Genomic DNA, 23,836 nt, shown 5'->3' with positions numbered 1-23,836 from the left:
GCCAGTGAATGTAAATGACAGGGTGTTATGACCTCGAGCACTACATTATGCTGGCGCCAGACATGTGCGAACTTCTTTGTTCACATTGTGTGGCACGGATATTTGTTGCTATCTTGTTTGTTTCACGGGTGGTTCTCCAAAAAAATCACAAAAAATTAACGGCGGCATTATCCTCAACCAAAAGTTAACAATTCTGCCGATTGAAACACAAAATTTGGTTTCAATAAATTAAGCTGTGACACTGTTCAATGATCACTCAACCAATCCAATGAAAATAAGTAAAATGAAACAGCAACTCACAATTTAACGTTCTCTATATTCGGTAAATCACTCGACATACATTAATTCATATAATTATAATTTCGACAATAAAGTTTAACACAGTAACATCTTAACTCCTCGACGTCTCAACAACAGCCACCGTAGGCATCGCACCGGTAAGCCCGGCTCACCGTCCTCTCCCCACCACGTCACGTGACTAGAGAGGTCGGCGTGCGACGTCATGGTGTCGATAGCCGAGTAGACATACTAGTACACATTATTTTAGTTTAATAAACGTGTGAATAGATCAAATTACTATTCTTATTTTTATTAAAATTATAGAAATATCTTAAAAATCATGACATTCGGCCATCAGACATCGTGCCGACTCCTGGCGCACGTCTTACTAACAATTTTATTACAGTTCTTATACAAGTGCATCTTTTGCTGTGATTTTGGGATAATCGACTGTTTTATAATAAACCTATATTACACTTAGCATTACATCTAATGAACTCTTAAATCTACTTACTGTAATACAATAATATTGTAATAAACAAACGAATGGTAAAATTACGATTCGTAGCTTGCTTTTATTTTTACATTCAAACATAAAATCATGACATTCGCAAAATAAATCGCATAGTAAATGTTAATTAAGTATAATATGAGACACACAGTGAAAACCTAATCTATAGATACTCTACAGTAAATAATACATATTTGTTATGTTATTACGGAAATAGGTATAATAAAATACAAGGTATTGGTACCAAAAATAATATGTAGTTGGTAGACAGTTTAAATTGATTTAGACCCTGTATACATTCAGCCGCTGTTATAGTCATAACTATGCTCACTGGAGCTGCTATTGTCTGAATCATGAACCTCGACAGCTTTTACATGTATCCAGGGCCTTATCCTATCTGCCGCTATCACAGTCTTATAGGGCTTGCCCGTTCTTTTGAAGCCTGGGACATCGGCTATCCTATATCTATCGTTCCCTATAACCTCTACAATTTTATATGGACCTATGAACTTTGACAGAAGCTTTGTGCTCTTTCCATCATTAGCAAAATTGTTTCGCGAGATCTTTACTAAGGTACCTACTTCATACTTAGCAGCAGGGAGTCTATTTTTATCATATCTTAGTTTCATCTTTTCTTGCTCTCTCTGTATATTAGAACTAATGTCTTGTCTAAGGTCTTGTAAGTTAGGGGTCATGCATTGATTTTCGATATTGAGTTTATTTTCTAATTTGTCCCGCATTTTGAGCCCAAACAAAGCTTCTGTCGCCGTTTTTTGTGTTGAGGCATTCACGGTGTTGTTAATGCCCCATTGAATCTTCCCAAGACACTTGTCCCAGTCACGCTCATGACCAAAAGAATTTTGTGCCGCTAGTGCATTAAGAATAGTCTGGTTGAACCTTTCGGCTTGACCGTTGGCTCTGGGACAAGCGACCGCATTCAATACATGTTTAATTCCATGTCCCTCACAAAAGGTTTTAAAGGCTGTCGACGTGAAAGAAGTACCGCGATCAGAAATTATCCTAGCCGGAATACCGAAATCATAAAATATTTTTTCGAGAATTTTGGTTGTGGTTTTTGTTTTAAGGTCCTTTACTGACCTCACAAACACGTATTTCGTGAAGGCATCGACTACGGTCAAAATGTGAGTGTTGCCATCTTTGCTGCGAACGAACGGCCCGAGATGATCCATGTGGACCGTATGAAAAGGTATATTAACTTTTTCAATTGGGTATAAATGTCCAGACTTTTGTTTGGCCGCAGTATCTTTATTATATGCACACTCTAAGCAAGCGGCTACATATTTGTTTACATATTTTCTTAGTTTTGGGAACCAGTAAATACTTTTTATTCTTTCTAAAGTTTTAGAATAACCGTGATGTCCTATATCGTCATGATTAGCGCGACATACTTGCCACCTAGCACTTCGTGGCACAACTAACCGTAATTGGTCGTCAATTTTCCTATAAACAATGTGGTTTTTAACAACGTAATTTTTGCGAATATCTTGGCATTCTAGGTCATCTTCCGGTTTTAGAATTTGCAAAATACGCGAGATATCGGGGTCTGCTTTTTGTAAACTTAGGAACCAATTATCTTGCTCTATAGAATAGATATTGACGGATAAATGATCATCTGATTTCGCGGGTAGAGTAGTATTTCGGCTGAGGGCGTCCACATGCTGCATTTGTACCCCTGGCCGATACTCTATACTAAAATCAAATTCGCTTATTTGCAGCCACCACCTTGCTATTCGCGGAATTAAATCCCTCTTTGTTAAAGTCGTCCTAAGTGCAGCACAATCGGTAAAAATCTTAAAAGTTATGCCCAAAAGATAAACCCTAAACTTTTTTAAAGAACACACAACGGCCAGTGTCTCTAGCTCGTAGGAGTGCAGATGTCTCTCCTCTGGTGTTGTTTGGCGACTAAAATACGCCACTGGTTTTAAAACTCGCGAATCTTTCTGCCATTGCATCAATATGCCTCCTACGCCCAGAGAGCTGGCGTCCGTATGCAATTCGGTCTCTAATTTTGGATCGTAAAGAGCCAGAACGGGACGGCTAACGAGACGTTCCTTCAGAAGGGAAAATGCTTGGTTCTCGATTTCAGACCACTGCCATTTTGTCTCCTTCTTTAATAAAGAAGTCAACGGTCGAGCGATTTCCCCATAATCCTTAATAAATTTTCGAAAATAACCAGTTAAGCCGAGAAATTGTCGAACTTCGTGAATATTGCCAGGAGTGGGAAATCCCTTAACCGCTGATACTTTAGCCTCACCGGGTTGTATACCTTGTGGGGTAATCTCATATCCCAGGTAGCTGACTGTGGTATCGAAGAAACGGCACTTGGAGAGCTTTAAAGTTAATCCGTATTCTCTACAAAGTTTAAGCACTTCTTCTAGTCGCCGAAACATCTCATTCACATCCTTTGATGGTATCAGCACGTCATCCAAATAGGCCAAGGCATATTCGAATCGCCTGTTTCCGAGAATTTTGTTGATCATTCTCTGGAAGACGGCTGGAGCGTTAGCGAGTCCAAAGGGCATTCTCAAAAACTCGTAATGCCCATCAGGCGTGACAAATGCAGTGAGATGTCGGCTACCAGGAGCCATCGGGATTTGATAATACCCAGATGCAAGATCGAGGGTTGTAAAGTAAGCATTACCGCTAAGATTAGATATTTGATCTTCAATGAGGGGAAGAGGAAACCGGTCCTTGATTGTTTTATTATTTAAAGCCCTAAAATCAACGCATAGTCTTTGCTCACCGGTTTTCTTTTTGACCATTAAAATTGGACTAGCATAATCAGATGTTGACTCTCGAATGATTTTGTTTTGTAATAGTTCATCAACTGTTTCTCTGACTTTTTCGCGTTCGGAATGAGATAGGCGGTAGGGTCGGTAGACAATCGGTTTGTTATCAATGAGATCGATCTTCATCTCTACGTCAACCGCACATCCTATCTCTCCCAAATTGGTAGCAAAGCAATCTCGGTATTTCTGAAGCAACGAATAAAGTGCATCTGTTTGACTTATGTCAAGCCCTGGTCCAACTTTAATATCAGTTTTATCGAGGGGTTCTAACGTAGTGATATCCTCTACGATCCTATTGATTCGGAAAGTGTCTTGTTCAACAAAGGGAATTGCTCTGGCTATCAAAGTGTTACTTACAAAAGTTATAGTACTGTCAGACAAATTGCATACAATAACTTCACCCTTGCCACAAGAAATATGGTAAGCGCCCTGAAACAAACGGTATTCCTTCCGAGGTTCTGCCGCACTATAGCCCTCAATAAAAATATCCCCGGTAAAATCATGATCAACGTGTACAGGGACAGCACCGGTTTTCGAAACATCAGTGGTATTGGTAACGTAAAGTTTTAGTGTATTCTCGTGACTATCAAAAGGATTTTTATTAGGACTTAGGTAGAATGTCAGGCTGTTACTATCTTTTAAAACTGTAACGAATGACTGTTCTGTGAAATTTTGTCCAATAATTGTAGACGTTTGCATATGCACGTCATCAACCACTAATACTTCGATGGTCGATTCGATATCATCTACCTTCACGGAAGCGAATGCTTTATACAAAGGTACTACAGAAGACTGACCAAATCCTCTTACAATTGGAATATTGTCATAGTTTTCCGATAGTTTCAACTGTTTCGCGTCTGTTTTACGCAATAGAGTACATTCGCTCCCAAAATCAATATACGCCTCGAGAGAGTGACCATTGATTGTGATGGTTTTAAAGAACTTACTATTAGCGTCACTGGTCGTATTGATTTTGAGAGTGTTTTTTTCAGAATTTTCGTCGGTACTGTTTGGATTAGGATTGGTGGATGTTAAAGGGACTAATTTGCATTTGTCATTGTTGTGCCCTACCCGGTTACAACACTTGCATTTTATAATCGGTTTAGTACATTTAAAATAGGGATGGCCTTTAGTGCGGCAATTGTAACAAATTATAGAACTCGCATTTGAATTTTTAGTGTCCGTATTGGAATTTCCAAAGTTATTAGGCTTTTGAAATATGCGTTCACGTGGTTTATTATGGTTAATCATAGCCGGTTGTGATTTTTGAGAGGAAAGATAATTTAGTAAATCTTCGGGTTCCACACAATTAAGAGCTTGTGCCCCATTCCTAACGGATCGATCGCTAATGCCGTACACAATGCAGTCGACAGCCTTTTTACCAGTAATATCGCATCTATTTAACAAACCCAACTTATCATAAAAATATTCACGCAGGGGCTCGTCATTACGTGCCGTACGACTTAACATTTCTTCTAAAAGACGTCCGAAATTTTCCTCATTGGGAAATGACTTGCGTAATTTCAGCTGCCACTCGTCCCAAGTGTATTTGACTGTCTGCAAGGACTCAAACCATTTCTTTGCCAGTCCAACTAACTTTTGTAAAGAGTAGTGCATTGTTTGTCTATCCTCCCAACCGTATATAGAAGCGCACTCATTTACCTTTCGCAGCCAGCAATCGATAGTTTGAGTCCTATTAGACGGGTCGAATTCCGGAATAACATTATTAAAATTATTATTACTACCAAAAGAGTTCTTACTTGATTCTCCCTTCCATTTCGTCAGTAATTTCAGCACGTTCCTAGAGGTTAGTCTGCTTGATTCCTTACGCACTTTTCGCGGCGTCGGCTCATCACTGGATGAAGACTTGGAAGACGAACTCCTTCGCCTCCTTTGCCTTTTTGCCTTCTTCGGCCGCCGTCGTCGCTTTGGAGGCGTATCAGGCGGCGTGTGTCCATCATGATCAGACGACATCGCCTATAAATTCTGAAACGTTTTAACTTCATCTGAGACATAAACTGTTCATCATTTAGGTAACCATATACATAGAAATAAACTGGTAGTCGTAATAAAAGTATCTTATATTTACTGAAACAAAACAACATTCAATCGAAATAAAAAGTAGAACTCATAAAAATAAAATCATGCTTGGTATATCTCGTAACGATAGTATATCAGTTTTCTACCAGGGTATAAATTACTTGGTCTATCACTTTTCACACTTCCAGGCATAATTAAGATTGAGAGAATTCAGTAAGCATACATAACTCACTACTAATAGGCAAGAATGCGCCTACATGTGACTAGTGGGTAGCATACCTGCCACCAGCAAGATCGTACGTATGTGTGCACCGGTGAATAGATCATAGTTCACCCCATAACATAATCCGATGAACATACATAGTCCACCTCCTAACATGATCCGTGCATAGTCCACCTCCTAACATGATCCGATGAACGTACATAGTCCACCCCTAACATGATCCGATGAACGTACATAGTCCACCCCTAACATGATCCGATGAACGTACATAGTCCACCCCTAACATAACATGATCCCGATGAACGTACATAGTCCACCATAGTCCACCTCCCAACATGATCCGATGAACATACATAGTCCACCTCCTAACATAATCCGATGAACATACATAGTTCACCCCAATGACATTTAAAGTTAACGTTTATTCTCCCAAAAACTCCTTCCAATCTAAAAATATCTCTGCCAAACTGTTAAAACAGTTGGCAGATGTAGCTCCCATACAATTAAATTATAAAATGTATGTAGGTACTAATACTCCCGAACTCGAACCGAAGGACCACACAGTTCGTGCGCATGTCACCACTATTAAACAGCATAGTAACAACATACAAGTCATTTGGATAATGCATTATATCATCTGATGCTCAAAATGACCATGACCTATTTCGCACGTAGGTACACCTATTGTTCTTTAGTTATGACTGTAATTAGGGTAGTCGAAAGCATAACACGTCAACATAGGGTAGTTGAAAACAATTTTATGATCTTTTCCGCAAAAACCACTACCCGACTTCTCGCATTTTCACGATTGGCGGAGAAATAATAAAACGAAGCTGTATACCGGAAAATTATAATTCTCTAGTAGACAAAATCTAATCTTGAATATCTAATCGAGCTATGAGGATCAGCCACTAAATCTAATTTAAATTTATTTTTATTTATTTTTTTATTATACCTACTATACGGGGAGAAAAAAAAAAAAAACAAACCTACTAAATATCAGACAACTTTACTCATATCACACCTATTTTCTAGTGAAAAATTACCATAAATTATGTACGGTCGAACATCCAACATACACACTTTCAACTAACGACTTGTTCAGAGAATAGATTCTCATAACCAAAAATGTTGTAGGTTATATCGAGATTATTTGTCCGCTGGCAGTATTAAATATGAATAGTTATAAATTAACGATATATTATGTAACAAACAAATTTTCTCGATACTTAAATGTTGAAATATTTGTTCAAACATACCTTTTAATCTGGTCTATCCCACTTCTGAAGTAAAATGAAACAGCAACTCACAATTTAACGTTCTCTATATTCGGTAAATCACTCGACATACATTAATTCATATAATTATAATTCGACAATAAAGTTTAACACAGTAACATCTTAACTCCTCGACGTCTCAACAACAACCACCGTAGGCATCGCACCGGTAAGCCCGGCTCACCGTCCTCTCCCCACCACGTCACGTGACTAGAGAGGTCGGCGTGCGACGTCATGGTGTCGATAGCCGAGTAGACATACTAGTACACATTATTTTAGTTTAATAAACGTGTGAATAGATCAAATTACTATTCTTATTTTTATTAAAATTATAGAAATATCTTAAAAATCATGACATAAGGTTGATAATAAGCTACCACGATGCTTAATAATGCTCGAGAATATTGATTGATGATTTGTTAAATAAAAGTTTTTAGTAAAATCACCGTCACACAGTGTGAACAAACAAGTCCGCACATGTGTGGCGCTAGCATTACAAGAATGTTCGTAGTTAATTGCTTACTTGAGACGTTCCAACGAATGTTACATTATTATTGTCTAGCTTTGCTTTGATGTTCTGAGAATTTTCAGTACTTAACAACTTGTAATAGGTTTCACAGTACTTGTAGTGGATTTTACAAGTCTACCTTAATTCTTTAAACAAATAATACATAGAAATATTTTTATGTGAAACGGATTGAATAGGCTTAAATATAGTACGGTCATCAAGATTAAGTGTGTATACCAAATATCAGATCGATCGGACGTCAGGAAGGGGGTTAAATTCCAATTACCAAAGACCCAAACAAACAGGTCAAGCTAAATAAAACCGTTTAAAAATGGGCTTATGGGTGAAGTGTATGTATAAGGAGAAGGGTTTTTCAAAAAGGGTTTTTCGTTGAACATCGTATCGTGTTTCTAGTTAGTTTTGAGTAAAAAATTAAGAAGTTTGCTTATCTTCCCCTGACGCAGTTTGAAGTACTTATGTATAAGACTTATGGGTAATTAATGCACCTCATTACTATATTGACTAATATCTTCCCTAGTACCGTCCACGAACATATTATTATATCATCCATTGTGTGTATGGATGGATTAAAAAATATGGCATGGCAATCCTGTTAAGAAATGGATAAAATATAAGTACTAAAAGCATGAGTCTTCAATAAAAAGTAGCAAAATGTAAAACAACATAAAATGAAACTCTAAATATATACGTGGTAAGTACCTAAGTTGAATACCGCTATGCATTCATTAGATTGTGCTTGTTATCAGTAGTCCAATCTGATAGCTGCCGGGGCGGCGCGGCCTATAAACTTATCTGACATGTACGTAACATTATGTACGTTACTGCGATACGCTGTACGTGTGTAGTACAGGCTTAGAGAAAACTTAAAATATTTGCAGCTATGTTAGTGTCGCTATGGAAGTGAATATAACAAAAAAAAAAATAGCCTGATAAAAGTTACCTGACTTTGTGATCAAACCCTGAATTTGATGCAAATCTACACACATTATTACAACTCTAGTATCTTTACTGCTTACAACAATACGGCACAAAAGCCAAAAACATTTTCACAATAGACACTGTAACAGTAACGTTACAAGGAAAGCAAAATTCCAATGCCTTAATTAACACTATCTTGGCAAAAATCAACTGCTACGCTTTCGTAGACGTGCTACGAATTTAACAAGGCGCTACAATTTCGTAGCGCTCGTAGCCACTACTGTTTTCGTCCGTTTTGTTCTTTGGGAGATAAGTTTTAAACCTTACGTAATTGATAAAATGCTTGCGTTTAAGTTACAAATACGTACCTGTACCTGTAAGTTTAAGTATACGTTGCTATCAAAATATAAAGAAATGAAGTTTAAAATTCGAAAAGATTCAATAAATATATTTTTTAAATTTTAACTTTTCGTAAAATAGTCATTCAAGAAAAAGAATATAAAATCTTGAACTTACGCAAGTTTAAGGAATAACGTCTCTTTTTGTACATAAGTGGATTGTTTCATACAAGCGCACTCAGGGAGGGAGAGGTTCAAATTACAAAATCGATGTTTGCTACTCGTACTACAAAGCGAGTGTGTTCCTTCTGTCTATTGGCTATCGGTAAATATTACGTAGAATTGGTTCACCACGTAACTTTTGACTTTCAATCGTCTATTTTTAGTGAGGTCAATGTCAGGTTATTACGTTAAGAATGGAATCTTAAAATAGACATTTTCTTGACGACAATTTAGAAATTTTAAATTTATGTTGTTTTTTTTTTTTTTTATGAAACACCCGGTAATTGAGCAGACGTATTACCTGATGGTAAGCAATCGCCGCCGCCCATGGACACTTGAAACACCAGAGGCCTTACAAGTGCGTTGCCGGCTTTATTCATTGAGCCCTTATCCTGTTACGCGTGTTGGTGTCCCTACGCGTATCTCGTCCGCATGCGGGCCGCCCGCATGCTATCATTTGATACATCTTTGTCCTGGCACATGGCCCAGAGCGTGTTATCACCTATCACCCGCATGCGGACCAAATCCGCGCACGGGCTCCTACAGGCGAGACAGCAAAAGGTCCCTAAACACCCTTTTCATCTCTATTTAAGTTTTCATTAAACGTGACAGTTGCGGCTCTACGACCGTCAAAATACTAAATGCATTTAAGTCTTCAGTTGTCTCTGTTATAATGGATTTTCTTGTTGCACTTAAGTCTTTAGTTGTCTGTCACATTAAGGCTTTTCATAGAAATTGTACGATTGTTTTAAGTTTAAGCCTAAAATACAACTTTGTGATGAATATATACAAAGTTGGTAAGGGTTAAAATAGAAAATGTATTATAATTGACATATAATATTTAAACAGTGACATTAAGTGCCATAATGTGCACCTCTGCCTACCCCTTCAGGGATTAAAGGCGTGACGATATATTATATTATTTAAATAATATTTATCTTTGCAAATGAGTTACAAAGTACCTCTGAGTTTTTTTCGGCATTTCTTCTCAGAGTAGTCGGATAGGAAATGCCGGCCTCATCTAGTTATTTAAGAGATTGACGTGTAAAAGTGTTATTTTATAACCTATTTGCAAAATAAATATCATTTATCATTTATCATTAACACTTTTACATGTCAATATTAAGTAATTGAGATCAATAGATATGATCACTTCATGCTCTTGGCTGGAAATAGGTATGGCTGTATGGCATTAGAAACCTTTGGTTGAACGTTATAAATAAAAAAAACGTGACACTAACAGGTGACGTTTCTATATCGTCGTGTGAATAACTCGACGCAAATAGAATATGTTATGAAGTCAAGGGGGTCACTCCACAGAAACGCGGAAGAAGGTTTACGCTTTCAACGTGTTTATAAGATTATGTGAAACTTCTGTCGTTACGTGACATTTTTATAACAAATAGATGTGGAAACCTTTCATAAATTATGTTTTAAAAGTAATGCGTAAGAAATATTTTGAATATAGCTCCATTTCATAGTTCTATTATTCGTTGAATAAGTATATAGGTAGTTAATCTTACATCATTATACCTACACAGGATTCAGGAATCAAGTTTGCAAGTGTTAGGTTATATCTACTTAATGATAATAAAGACATACATATATGTAAATGTGTAGAGCCTATTTACGAAAGTGGTATTAAGGATAAAACAAAGAGTTAAACAATTTAGTTTTCACATTTTTCATCCTACAACAGAAGACTTTATTTATTTTATGTATGTTCTATGTACATGTGTGTGAGCTGCAGCCTGGCACGTTGCAGCTTTATGACTAAGCTACACACTGCGTCATTTTGGGAACAATGCAGTCGTTGAAAAGATTTGTTAGTCTATAGACAGCTTGTTGTTATGTAACGTGACTCTTTTGTGTGAGAGACAAAACCAGACTAATCCCACATTTTAAACTAAACTATTTTATGTTTAGTTGTGACGTCAAATTTTGTAACATCGTCATCAAATATCGTTCAAAATTTTCTTGAAATCTAGAAAACATAAGCTTTTAATGAAATCATTTCTGGGAATGTAGTTATATTAAAATATCGTTCTCTAAAAGATTTATTAGTGGAAGTAATTTATTTTCAAATGAGTCATCGTCCTGTTTAACGAAAAAATAAAAAAAGGAATGCGTGTATGAATCCTGTAAAGCCCAGTTAATGATAGTGATTCTTCCCTCCGATATCACCGCCATTTTGGTAGCGACAAAGGACACAAATGGAATATTTTACTCGCTTCCCACTCCATGTTTGCTAGCATTCACAGCTCGTACTTTTTATTTTGGAACGTGATTTTGAATTTGCTGTTTGTGTTCGGTTTTTGCAGATGCAGTATAATGTCTATTGTAATTTTTGTTAAAAGTTTAGGTATAACGAATAAACTATATCCCAATATTTGTGTAGATTTTTTTATAATTTTTTGCAGCTACTTAGCATTTGAAAATATCTTAAAGTAGTAAATAATGATTATAGTCAAATACACACAGTTTTTAGCCAACGCTATATCTATTTACCTACTGTTAATAAATATAAAATATTTAATTTCATTTATAACCCCCACACGGAGCTAAATAGAAATAATCTCTATTTCACATCAAGCCTCGATTACGGTTTTTATTGTATTAAAATGAGTAAGTGCCTTCAGTGCTTCATTTCATTGTATACGTACCTATTTATTACATTGTATCTATATAACAAAGCCGTATTCTTATATTGATACGTAACAAGACATACGTATACGTCGACATATGTAAATAAATCCGAATGCACATTTACATGAACAGAAGCACTCTCAGAATTAAAATGAGCATGCCGCAAGCCTAGTTTGTCAACAGCGACAGTTTGTTCCATTTCAGACCGACTCGACTGAGCTATATTCTAGTCTAGGAACAAAGCATTGTTGCCCGTTAGGCACTACAGATAAACCTGGATGCTTAGTACCTAGCGCTCATTCTAACGACACTGTTTTCATTATAGATCTAGGGCAGCGATAAACACTGAGAAATTGTAAATCATTGTGCCTTCTTCAATTGGTTCGGAATCTAATAAGCATTTGTTTTTTAATGAATACATTTTGTAACAATGGAAAACAAAAGTGGAATATCTGAAAATCGATCTTGGCTGATGATGAAACGCAAAGACTCTTTTTATACAATATATTGGTAAGGAAATAATGTGTTTTTTCTCAATACAACGTACTATTCAGTACGAACTTGTGTTAAAATGATAAATCACTTTCAAACGACTTATACAGCTGCTTGGTGTTGAATGTGTACAAGCTTACCTCTTATTACATGAGACTGTGACGTTTTTCGTCGAAAATTTACGTGATGTTATATAACATCAATATGTAAGGTCATTAAAAGATTTATACAAATCTAAATCATTTATTCAATTGTAAGTGACGCATAAGCTTACACTACTATGCACTTTTTTATGCTATGAAAATATCAGAGTGAAATCTAAAGCAGATTTAGCTCGAATAGAGATTGAACGCTGTAAGACGTCTATAAGTTAGAGACTGACTGAGTTTGACTGAGTTTGTACACGAGTTCGACAGTTCATTTTGTGTCCCGAATACCTATTCACAAACTATGCAAATAACTTCAGTAAGTTCTGACAATTGAATGTTAAATCGATCAGAGATTTAATTAAGATAACTTTTTTATGGCACAAGCTGGTAAACGAGCAGGCGGATCACCTGGTGGTAAATCAATCAATCGCCGCCACCCATGGACACTTGAAACACCAGAAGCTTTACAAGTGCGTTGCCGACCTTTGGAAGGAATTTAAGGGTTGTTGGGGAATCGGGGATTGGGACGATTGGGAAGGGGGGAATTGGGTCTCCGGATAACTAAAGCATTAAATATAAAACTTTCTTTTGATTCCATTGTTATGGGATTTTATAAGAGGGTTTACAAAACTTGTACCCCTAGGGGCCAGTAGACGTAGAGTACAATAAATTGCCTACGCGCTCACAAAGGTCACTTATGTTATTTCCAAGCAAAATTTAATTAGAACAAAATATTAGATACGTTACTAGGTTTACCCTCGGGTAAATTTACCATTCGCCCTCGCTTCTAGTTATAACAGATAAGCGGTTATAATTATAAGTCAGCTTTAGATTTTCTATTAAAATTCATTGGACCAAAAATAATGTTCATAAAAAGGTATATTTTGTAAATACGCTTATATTCCTCGTTCATTGAAGTACGTAATTTCTCAAACCCGAGTTATGGGCATATTTCTAATTTACATATAAATTGTTGACAATTTAAACTCGTGAACGTAATACTTGGTGAAATCGTTGTTGTTGTGTTACGTAGTACAGACTGTCAACCTCGCAGGGCTCGCAGACGGTATTAGGAATAACAAAATCCCCAGGGCGAAGTCGTGAAAAATCCACTTTATTTTAGCAAATAAAGTTATTTTCAGATTGCTGTTATTACTTGTATCAACTCGTGTGTAACATGTTACGAACATAAGGGGTCCTTCGTAAACATACATTTTTAGTGACACGACACCCGGTACGAGAAATTAATATTGCACTTATAAAACAGTTACTATTTTGTTTATAACTTTATACGGAGTCGACGCTATGCGTATTTTGATGGGTCACCTCATCTGAGCTCTTTTCAACTATGTAGATTAAATAAATTAAACAACCCACAGAAATAAACAAACAGTTCATAAAAAATAACGAATAGCCTACAAATAATTGTAAGTAATCTTTCGGATTTCTTAGAGTAGTTTTGTGCCAATATAATGATACAAACATGTACGCATGTACTCCTAACATCACACCACACTTGAACAATTCAGGTTATCTATACGCGTATGTGGAGCACATATTTCTAGCAACATTTCCGATATGACCAAATAAAAAAAGTTGTCCGAACACCCAACAAGCGACAAGCGTTGAATTTTAAAAGCATCGTGGGAGCTTCGGTTTTGCTCCATATATCTATACATAATACATATGTACCCACAAACGTACAAGCCTATTTATGATGTCACACTTACATAAGTAGGTACATTTAGTTGCATAGAAAAGCAAAATAAACTTTCTAAGGCGGTGTTTTTTAATGTTTCACGTAATTATTGGCAACATATAGTGCTTATATGTATGTTTAAAGGTGTGACTTGATGACGGATCAACATCTCTAAATTAAATGTATGTACCTATACACCTATATACCTAATTAATTAAAAGGAAATCGAAAACTAGGGTAAGTAGGATTAATAATGTGGTTTAATTTTTAAGGACTTGTTAAAGAGAAGATACTATGTTCAGATAGTTGTTATATATTTATTAGTAGAAAAAACATACACAATTTTACAGCTTAAGCCATTAAGTTATGAATAAATCACAAATTTTTGGTGCTATAAATGTAAGAATCAAGCTTCCTATAGCTGAGTTTGAACTTGATGCTTGCCTATGCCTCATAACTTAGCTAACAGAATCAAATGCATAAAGGGTGTTACCAGACCAATCGATCGATCGTCGATCGACGGTATCGATCGATGGTAGAATGGAATAGTCGACGTCGATCGATAGTTTCCACCAGACCAATCGATCGATCGTCGATTGACGGTATCGATCGATGGTAGAATGGAATAGTCGACGTCGATCGATAGTTTCCACCAGACCAATCGATCGATCGTCGATCGACGGCATCGATCGATGGTAGAATGGAATATAATGCTTGATCAAACGCGCCGCGCTCCGACTGTTCCCCCCCGCCCGCGTCCTCTTGTGAATACATTTTGAAAGAAACTGATGGAATATTGCCGGAGTTCATCGATCAACGTCGACCGGTGCCAGTAGTCGAACAGTATCTGTCGATCAATTAAAGTTACCAGACCAGTCGATCAACATCGATCGACGTTGAACGATGCCATCGACCGGCAATCGATCGATTGGTTTGTCGAACAGTATCTGTCGATCAATTAAAGTTACTAGACCAGTCGATCAACTTCGATCGATGCCGTCGATCGACGATCGATCGATTGGTCTGGTAACACCCTAACAGTTATTATTCTGTTCACCACTAAGAGGAATAAAAGAGCGATGCTTTGTTGTACTTAGAAAAAAAAAATACACTAATGTTTTATCGTCCGAAATAAGACCTTTAAACGAGCCCCACAGGAGGATTTTCGCCTTAGTCGTGGGTGCGTTTAAAAAGAAGTAATAAATTGTCTACGGTTGAAAACAATCAATAAATTACTTAATTAACTTTGGGCGTCAGTCGCAGATACGCTTGCGATTTTCAAATGAAGCAATTTATGTTTTGGGGTGAACGAATTGCTATTGGATTTTTTTTTCTTTTTCGGTACTTAATGTTATGGCGATATAGAATTGTTATTAAGTATAAATGGAAATTTAATTTATAGAAAATTGAACACTTACCTATATGTGAATAGGCAATGTTGAATTTAAGTAATTGAAAACATTTTCGAGTGTTCACTTTATAAATATTGATTAAAACCATTGAATAACTCTTCAAAGCTATTCAAGCAAATACGTAGTGGATTATGCATATTCATGAGGTTTAAAAGTACATTGCACTTTGAAAGGTCTTAAAAACGTGTCGAAGCGCCATCTGTATGACCCTCAGGTAAATCTGTAACCAAAGTTTCAGTCTACGACTATTGTAGAAACGCGGCATCTAGCGGAGGGTTGTGTAAACATTTCGGAAAATTCGTACTTGAGTGAGAAAACTGCGTACTAGTTGATTTGAATGCTACTGAGGCGACATCTAGGTATTTGTATTGAATGTTACGGATTGTAGGAACTCAGTACCGTTCACGAAGAGCGTATAATAAACAGATCGTTCATAGTTCCGGTCCGAACACTAGAGGGCTTCCCTAAATGGCTTTTGTGGCATCCCTCCTATACCTACGTACACAGAGTTGGCACGTAACTACTTACTTACTATGAATGAATCCTTAAAGCCACATCAAACATAACGACCGATATGAATTCGGTTCGTATTGTGTATCGTATAAAAATTTTACAACTTCGCGTAGAACCGAGGGACCACCGTCATCAAATCAATTTTACGGTCGTTTTAAGGGTTGCTATGGTTATTTCCTATCGGGAAAATCTATTAAAAAAAAACAGCACGGCAATCGGCAAGGTCATCGCAGTACGAGCATAGTTAGACTTTAACCAAGATTATAAAGAAAAAACCTTATTACAGAATTAATTTAATTGTTCCCAATTTACAGATTAGAAATTATATTGTAATAATAAAGTTATTTATACAGATACAATCTATTTACTTGTTTGCAATGAATAGCTAACTAACTAACTCAGATATGCACAATCAGATGCAACCCTAGCCAAACTAGGTACACAAACATTCATACAAATTCATTGGCAAATTCAGACATTCAGACCTGCGCGGTAGTGACCTCAGTGCCGAATGCAATACTCAAATAGAATACCATCTCACGGAATGAATGAGATAAACTAGTTCACTACGAAAAGACAAATGAAAATTTTAAGATTATTTCTAAGTAGTAAAACCACAATTTTCCATACGAATAAGGTTTATTATTCCTAACAAAATAATATCTTATTCAACACGTGCGGTATCCATCAACATATTCGTAGTTCGTTCACACTTTACTCATATTATACCTATCTGTCCTTATTATTCCAATGGGGTCGTGTAGCACATGGCCATAATGTTAAGTATAAACAATAGACGTTATTTCATCTGAAATCCTAGTATTTACTATGCAAAAGCCGCCCAAGCCTGCAGCCGGCGGGGACGCGCGGGGTGCGTGCGACCGCCACGCCACGCGATCATTTTGCACCGAAAGGCGGGCGGGGTGCACGTCGGGTAGATACCGTCCGCCCGCGCCACCCACGTACCGATTCTTCTACTACAACCTCGTTAGTCTAAGTGACGTAAAGCCTTCATATAGTCGCGCACTGTGAATGAGTACGTACGTTATTGAGGACAACGTGGGATCGTTGCATTGTGTCTCTAGTGTATGGGCAAATAAATATTCAACCTTGCGAACTGCATTTATTATTCAGTGGCTGCGCTAATACACATAGCCAGGATGGCGCCTTGTACAGGTAAGTTTTATTGTCGGATTTGATTTTCTTTTTCTATTATTGTTTATAAAGGATACATATTAGAAATTAATAAAAAAAATGCCTATGATTGTGGCTGTTTTGAAATAATTACTTGTAGATACGGACACGTTTTCGTTGTTTAATTATAATTTATCGTGACTTTGTATATGTCTCTTGACTATGGACTCAAGGTTCAAAGTGCTGTGTCGTAACCCACAATGAAATGCAAGCACTACCGGGCTGCATTTTCCGAGGTGCGCAACTCCTTCCTGCTATTTTTACCACTGGCATGCTTTGATTGTAAGGCTGGCTTTTATGGAGTCTTAGCGCAGTGGGAACACTAAGAGCGGTAACGTGTGTTGCGGTTTCTCATATTGTATTAAAGTATTTATTATTTGGTCGATATGAGACAAGTAAAAGTGATTTCAAAGACAATGTTTAGTTAAATTGTTGATGTTGTGGAACAGCAGTTAAAGTGCCGACATTCTGTACAGTAGTTCCAGCAGTTGAAGTAGTAAAACAGTTGGTGTGGCAGCAGGCTGCGGGGTGCGAGTAAAGGGCCGGTGGCGGTCGTAAGCGCTATTTACGGCGCGAACGGTTCATTTACCGCCGGTCACTTTATTGCTTGCGTGAACTTTACTTAATGCATAGTCCGACCTGCGACCAACGCACGATGGGAAATTGATTAACCAGTGGTTTAATGGGAGCAAAAGGTTTCAGCCCAAAGTGCTTTCGAGAACTAGGCTTAATTGCTACCTGCCTAGTGGTATTGATAAATAATTTACCTGCCTTAATTAAGGAAACCTTAACATGAATGCTACATATTTTATTAAGCTTCTTGTTAATGTTTATATTAATATTCATGTTCATCAAAGAGAGTTTGATTGCGATAAGAGCTATTAATATGAGGTTAAAAGCCGCCACGTTCATATTTTTTATTCTCTAGTATGGTATTTGTAGGGCAAGACTTAACGGGGTCGTCATTTCCCAGTATTGGCCAGTAGTGGTCGGTAGAATCCCACGTGGATACTGCACACAGATCTAATGGAGACATAAAAGCGTAACTACTTTATTTATATGTAAATGGTGTATTATCCTCCTAGAAAATTCGAGAACACAAGAAGAACAAGCCAATGTCTGCGAATGTAGTACGTGAACCTTTTTGTTCGGCAGTTCTCCAGTAGTTCCGCCAACTCGATTAATGGCATCGGAGCCCAATGTTACCGAGAAATGTTATTTACATTATAGCGACGTTTCCTTCGCCCCAATAAGTGTGTGTCGTAGCCTGACTGGACCACATAAAGGTTTTACTGCGAACGCTGTTTACATACTTCATATTAGCGTGATTACATGAAGTATTGACGTCACATAATATTATTTTAGGACTGAGGCAGTACACGTTTCTTCGACGAACAAAGAGCGGGTGTATGTGCTTACAAATTGTATTTAAGTTAGTAAGTAAGCAAGCAGTACATTTAAAAATAAACCCAACAAAGTGCCCGCCGAGTATGGCGATAAGGTTTCGTAGGGTTGTGTTACGTCTTAATACTGTTGTATTGTTTGGACGTTGGCAGCTTATTTACTGGCTCAGTTGCCGACTTGCTTAGGTACACACAGTTTCTCTAATGTTATTTTAATTTATTTAATGTTGTGCTTGAAACAGCGACCTCGTTATTTAATTATTTTGTAGTTACCCCGGAGCGAGCTTTGTTCGTATGAATTACTGAATTGTTTAACTTCAAAACGATACCAGTTGAGTAGATTCTAAGAAATGGACATCATTTTGGTGGGGTCAATAACAGTGTAAAGTTTGTTTGTCTCACTGAAGGCAAAGCTGATTACGTGGAATGGCTCTTTTGGGTACAATTTGATTAGAAAAATCAAAACGTCGGGAATGGCGTGCAAGCTTTTTCTGTATAGCTAAACAAGCACTTGTAAGGTCACGAAATAAAATGGTGGCTTGGTACAATGTCACACACTAGAATTATGTGGTTGCAGCGTCGGCTTATGTCGGAAAATCAATAACAGTTCAAAGTCTGAGTAGAAATCACCGTTATTTGTGGAAATGGAACATCAGTGTAATAAAGTTAAGTCAATGTGACATTTTTTATAACAATGACTTCTTCATGATCATACAACATAGTGTGGACAACTGTAGTTACAAAATAATATATTAATACATAAAGCTTATCTTTTTATACATACCCCTATAATATATGCAAATGAAGTATTTTATGGGGAGTGGGCGTATCGTGTACTGTTAAAAAAATAGACTAACCAGTACTATTATGAATTTCTCATGACAAACAAATTAATAAAAAGTATATTTTTATAATGACATTCCAAAACAAATTGCATTGTAGCAAATGAAATTTTGCGTAGCACTTGCTACGAATCTACGGCCTACACCGCCGCCGCGTCGTAGGTCGTAGGCGTAGCTTGTATATTTTAAAATGTTATTGATGTAATACATTTATTCGTAATCTAATTTATGAAAACAGGATTTTATGAAAGCTATAATAACTAAACAGTAGTATACTTAGTCTAGCTATAATATACATAAATTATAGTCATAATTAAGTTAAATTTTTCATTCTGGAAAATTTACCTTGTTATAAATTTTGTTTTCACATATAAAGTACTCGACATAGCTTATACATTAACCTATACATTATATGCAAACAAAGGAAGTCTTGACCATTTGGTATTTAGTATATTAGAGCTACTAGACGGTAGAAATATTTCGTAGCACTTGCTACGAATAGTCTACGGCCCACGCTAATATTTCGCGTAGGCGTTATAACTCGACTTATATTCGTATACAACTTCATATATTTCATTCAGGGTCATCAGATATTATGAGGAAGTATTTTCTTAATGGTACATCTAGATAGAAGCTTTTCACAGAAACCTTAATCTCGATTTCATTTTATCTTTTATCTGTATAAATAAAAACGAATCACTGAAATGTTTGTACGCGCATAACTCCAGAACGAATGGACAAAATTCAATGATTCTTTGTTTTATCGTGGTTGGTATTGTTAGGATAAAATAAACTGGGAGCGTTTAGTAGGTTAGTCAAATTTTTTTTTTCATAGACCTAGACGTGTATCGTACGTATGCGTGACGTGTGTGACGTGAAGTAGTGTAGACGTAGCTACAATGTCTACGTTACTTCTCGTAGGCGTTGTCCGTAGCAAATAATGTAAGATTTATGGTTACTTTGTGTATTTATTCGGCGATTGATAAGATTAATTATCTTAAAAACTAATAACAATTAAAGTGATTAATTGAATGGAAAATTTTAGACAATTGAACCTTTGTACTAAGTTAATACAACTAAATGATTAGTTGTTTTAATAAGATTGTTCGTTTAAAACCTTTTTATTGTCTGGTCTAGTTTATTGAGGTTACGAATATTGATTCTTGTAGCATAATAGGATCATATCGAGTAGAAAATTGTGCGACGATCTGGCCACCGTAAGTGCAGGTCTGACCAGAAACAGACCAGTACGTGCGGCACGTCGCGTTCCACACGCGCCTCAAAGAGCCATTAGACCACCACTGATGCGGAGCTGCGGACAACCTAGCGGGTTTACCGGCTTGAAGGGCAGGAATAGGAACGAGTTGGTTTTCAGTCAGTAAGAGTCTGATACTCCCTCTCGCCTCGCCCAAGGCGGGAGAAGACATCGGATGATTTCCCCTTAAAAAAAAATCAAGTAGAAAATGAAATTAATGAAAAACTTATTTATTACCGGTGCTGTGTAGGAAAAGCTGTGTTAATCGACTGTCTTATTAATCCAGAAAAAATGCAGTTTATTGCATACTATACGGTGTAGCATACTTATAAGAATTCCCATGACTAATCATAATGTTGACTTACGTCTGTTTGTTTGTACTGAGTCTATAATACCTCATTATTATAATGATGGAGTCACGGTTCTAGTGAAGAAATGTTCCTACACAAAGAATTTCATAAAGTACGTAGTATATGAAGTATTTACCGACACTACTTCTAGGTAACTATTGATTTATTTAACTGAGTAAGCAATCGTGCAAATTAACATTCATTCAAAGTTTTAAAAAGTCTTTATGGAAAATCGTCCAATGAAATGAACGAAACAGTATAATATAATACATAAATAGATAGTATTGATTTTGAGTGTCTTATTTTAAGTGCGTTCAAAAGTATTTTGGATTTGATCCCCGAGTCCAGGAATGTGTTATTAGGTTTTCAGATTTTTTGAAAGTTAATAATAGCCTTGAGTCTGAAATTCAGCCTAGTATGTTGAATGACAATAAACCTTTTGTGTCATTATATACATGTTATTTTATGTTATTAAATGTATAGCTCATAACATACTGGTGAACAGTGGATTTTATATTATACAGCCTGATTTTTTGAACACCAGCCAATTTTTCTCTGAGAGTAAGGTATTATTCAAACATTGCATTATTAAATCAAAATCAAAGTCGATTTCGTTTTTCGAAATCAAAGTCAATTTGATCCTTTTAATGTTTTTTTAACCGTCTTTCTTCGGTGAAGTCAGTTCTTTTTTTTTTTTGTTTAAAAATGGAATGTTTGAAAATTTGGCTGATGATAAAAAATAACAGGCTGTATAGGCACTACATTGTATACTTCAGAGATTAAAAAGTATGATATTATGTTATGTTCTTTATTTGTTCACACTTGACTTCGCTATATGGAAGGTGATTTTAAAATAGCCCTGTGAATGACCTTTAAATATCGCGTTAACATCGGTCGATTTGTTCAGGCGACGGTACCACAGAGGAGAAAGCATTGATATTAAGGCAGTCACCTTTTTTCTTTGACACCTAAAAATATTCTCGACCTATTAAAAAGACGTTTTCATATAGAACCTGCGATCTTTAGCCCAAATCTTTTTCACGTCAAGGAGCGTTATAATCCATCATAAAGATCAGTGAAATGTTGATGCCTACAATTCTTCACACAGTGTCAATGTGAGTTTTATTAGTAAAATCATCCGTATTATTTTTAACACATTGAACGCCGTGGTGGTCACCGGTGACCGACGTTAGCGGAGGATTTGCCTACAACAGTTTTCTATTGGCTGTCAAAAACTTAACTAGTGTCCATGTGAGTTTTTTATTAATAAAATCATCTGTATAATACCGATCGATAATAAAAAATATTTTTATGCTGCTCGATTCCTATCGATTGTAGTCCGATGATTTTTGCCGATAGCCTTCCTCTATAGACGATAACTTAAATCTAACACAAAATGCTTTCTGTATTTCCGGATATTAGCGCGTTCAACAAACAGTCGATTTGAATCCGAAATCTTTGGATCATTCTTCATATTTGACGGAAACTCACAGTTTTAGAAACTGGGATGTAAAAACGCGGTCGTAATTTAAAGATTTTGGATTAAGATCAGTTATTTAAATAGTGAGTAAACATATAAATCTTCAGATTATAGTATACTAGCGCCCCGCCCTAGCTTCGCATGGGTGCAATGGTGATGTATTATGCATGTATTTATTAAACATATAAACCTTCCTCTTGATCGTTCTATCTATTAAAAAAAAGAACCGCATCAAAATCTGTTGCGTAGTTTTAAAGATTTAAGCATACAAAGGGCCATAGGGACAGAGAAACCGACTTTGTTCTATACTACGTAGTGATAAAAAAGGTGTGGAATATCGTCTGTGTATTTATAAATAATACAATAACGGTAGTATAAAGTGTTCGAGACTGCGACTGGCGTCTGAGAGTCGGGGTCTGGTCGTCTAGTCTCACGGCGCGACAACACGGTGCTGCGGCAGAAATCACTGTCATTTGCAATGTCTACTGTTTATCTCCATTCATTTATCGTCTAGAAAGTTTTGTCATTAGGTACTTTACATGCTTATTTAGATATGTACCTATCTACGTGTCTGTTTCATTATTGAAGAGGTTATCTAAACGATTATGAACGAAGTAAATGGTACTAAACATTTACACAGTCAAAAATTGTTATAATGTGTTTTTAAAAAGTTGGGAATATTGAGAAAAGAAAGTAAACTGATATTTTTAGTTTAGTTTTCCTGAGTCTGAGTGCGTGTAGTATAAATACATAATTTTACATACTATTGGTCGCTAGTGGTCGAAATTTGACCACATACGATTTAATTTACAATACCACTTAACATACGTTCAAGGATAATTTTTATTTAACGAATTGCTATTAGTTTTGTAAAATTCAAATTAATATATTCCGGTGCATCATGAACAGGAAAACTCTATTCATATGAGACGTGAGAATATCATCGCAATGTCTGTCGATTTTGACGTTTTGTCAAATATGTCTGTCGATTTTGACGTTTTGTCAAATACGATCAGATACTATGCATGGTAGTGTGTGCATTATTTTCGAAAAATATTGGCGTTCTGGACTTCTCCTACACATAAACTATAAGTGTACCAAATTTTATGCTCCTACGTCCGCGCAATTTTCGTAAAAAGGGGTCCAAACTTTTTGCATCACGTATTAATATATAGATGCATCAAACAAAGAATTGTTTCTTACGAAAATCTAAGTCAAGCCACGTTGCACAGCAGACATATTCTCACATATACA

The 23,836-nt window shown here is 36.4% G+C and overlaps 1 protein-coding gene across 4 annotated transcripts in view; it reads left to right on the top strand.

Moving 5' to 3' along the window:
• The window catches only part of LOC118273021 (schwannomin-interacting protein 1 homolog), a 63,391-nt gene that overhangs the window by 13,467 nt on the left and 26,088 nt on the right, over positions 1-23,836 (top strand). The window contains exon 1 of one of the 4 annotated variants that reach the window (XM_050694168.1): positions 16,965-17,234. The exons of the other annotated variants lie outside the window; for them this stretch is intronic. The gene's annotated coding sequence lies outside the window, so the exon portion shown is untranslated. Of the gene's footprint in view, positions 1-16,964; positions 17,235-23,836 lie in introns of those variants that run through there. 4 annotated transcript variants of the gene reach the window in all.

Source organism: Spodoptera frugiperda, chromosome 1 (genome assembly GCF_023101765.2).
Source record: "Spodoptera frugiperda isolate SF20-4 chromosome 1, AGI-APGP_CSIRO_Sfru_2.0, whole genome shotgun sequence".
Taxonomy (NCBI): domain Eukaryota; kingdom Metazoa; phylum Arthropoda; class Insecta; order Lepidoptera; family Noctuidae; genus Spodoptera; species Spodoptera frugiperda.
Note: the sequence above shows the minus strand (reverse complement) of the source record. Positions and strands in the feature narration are given on the sequence as shown.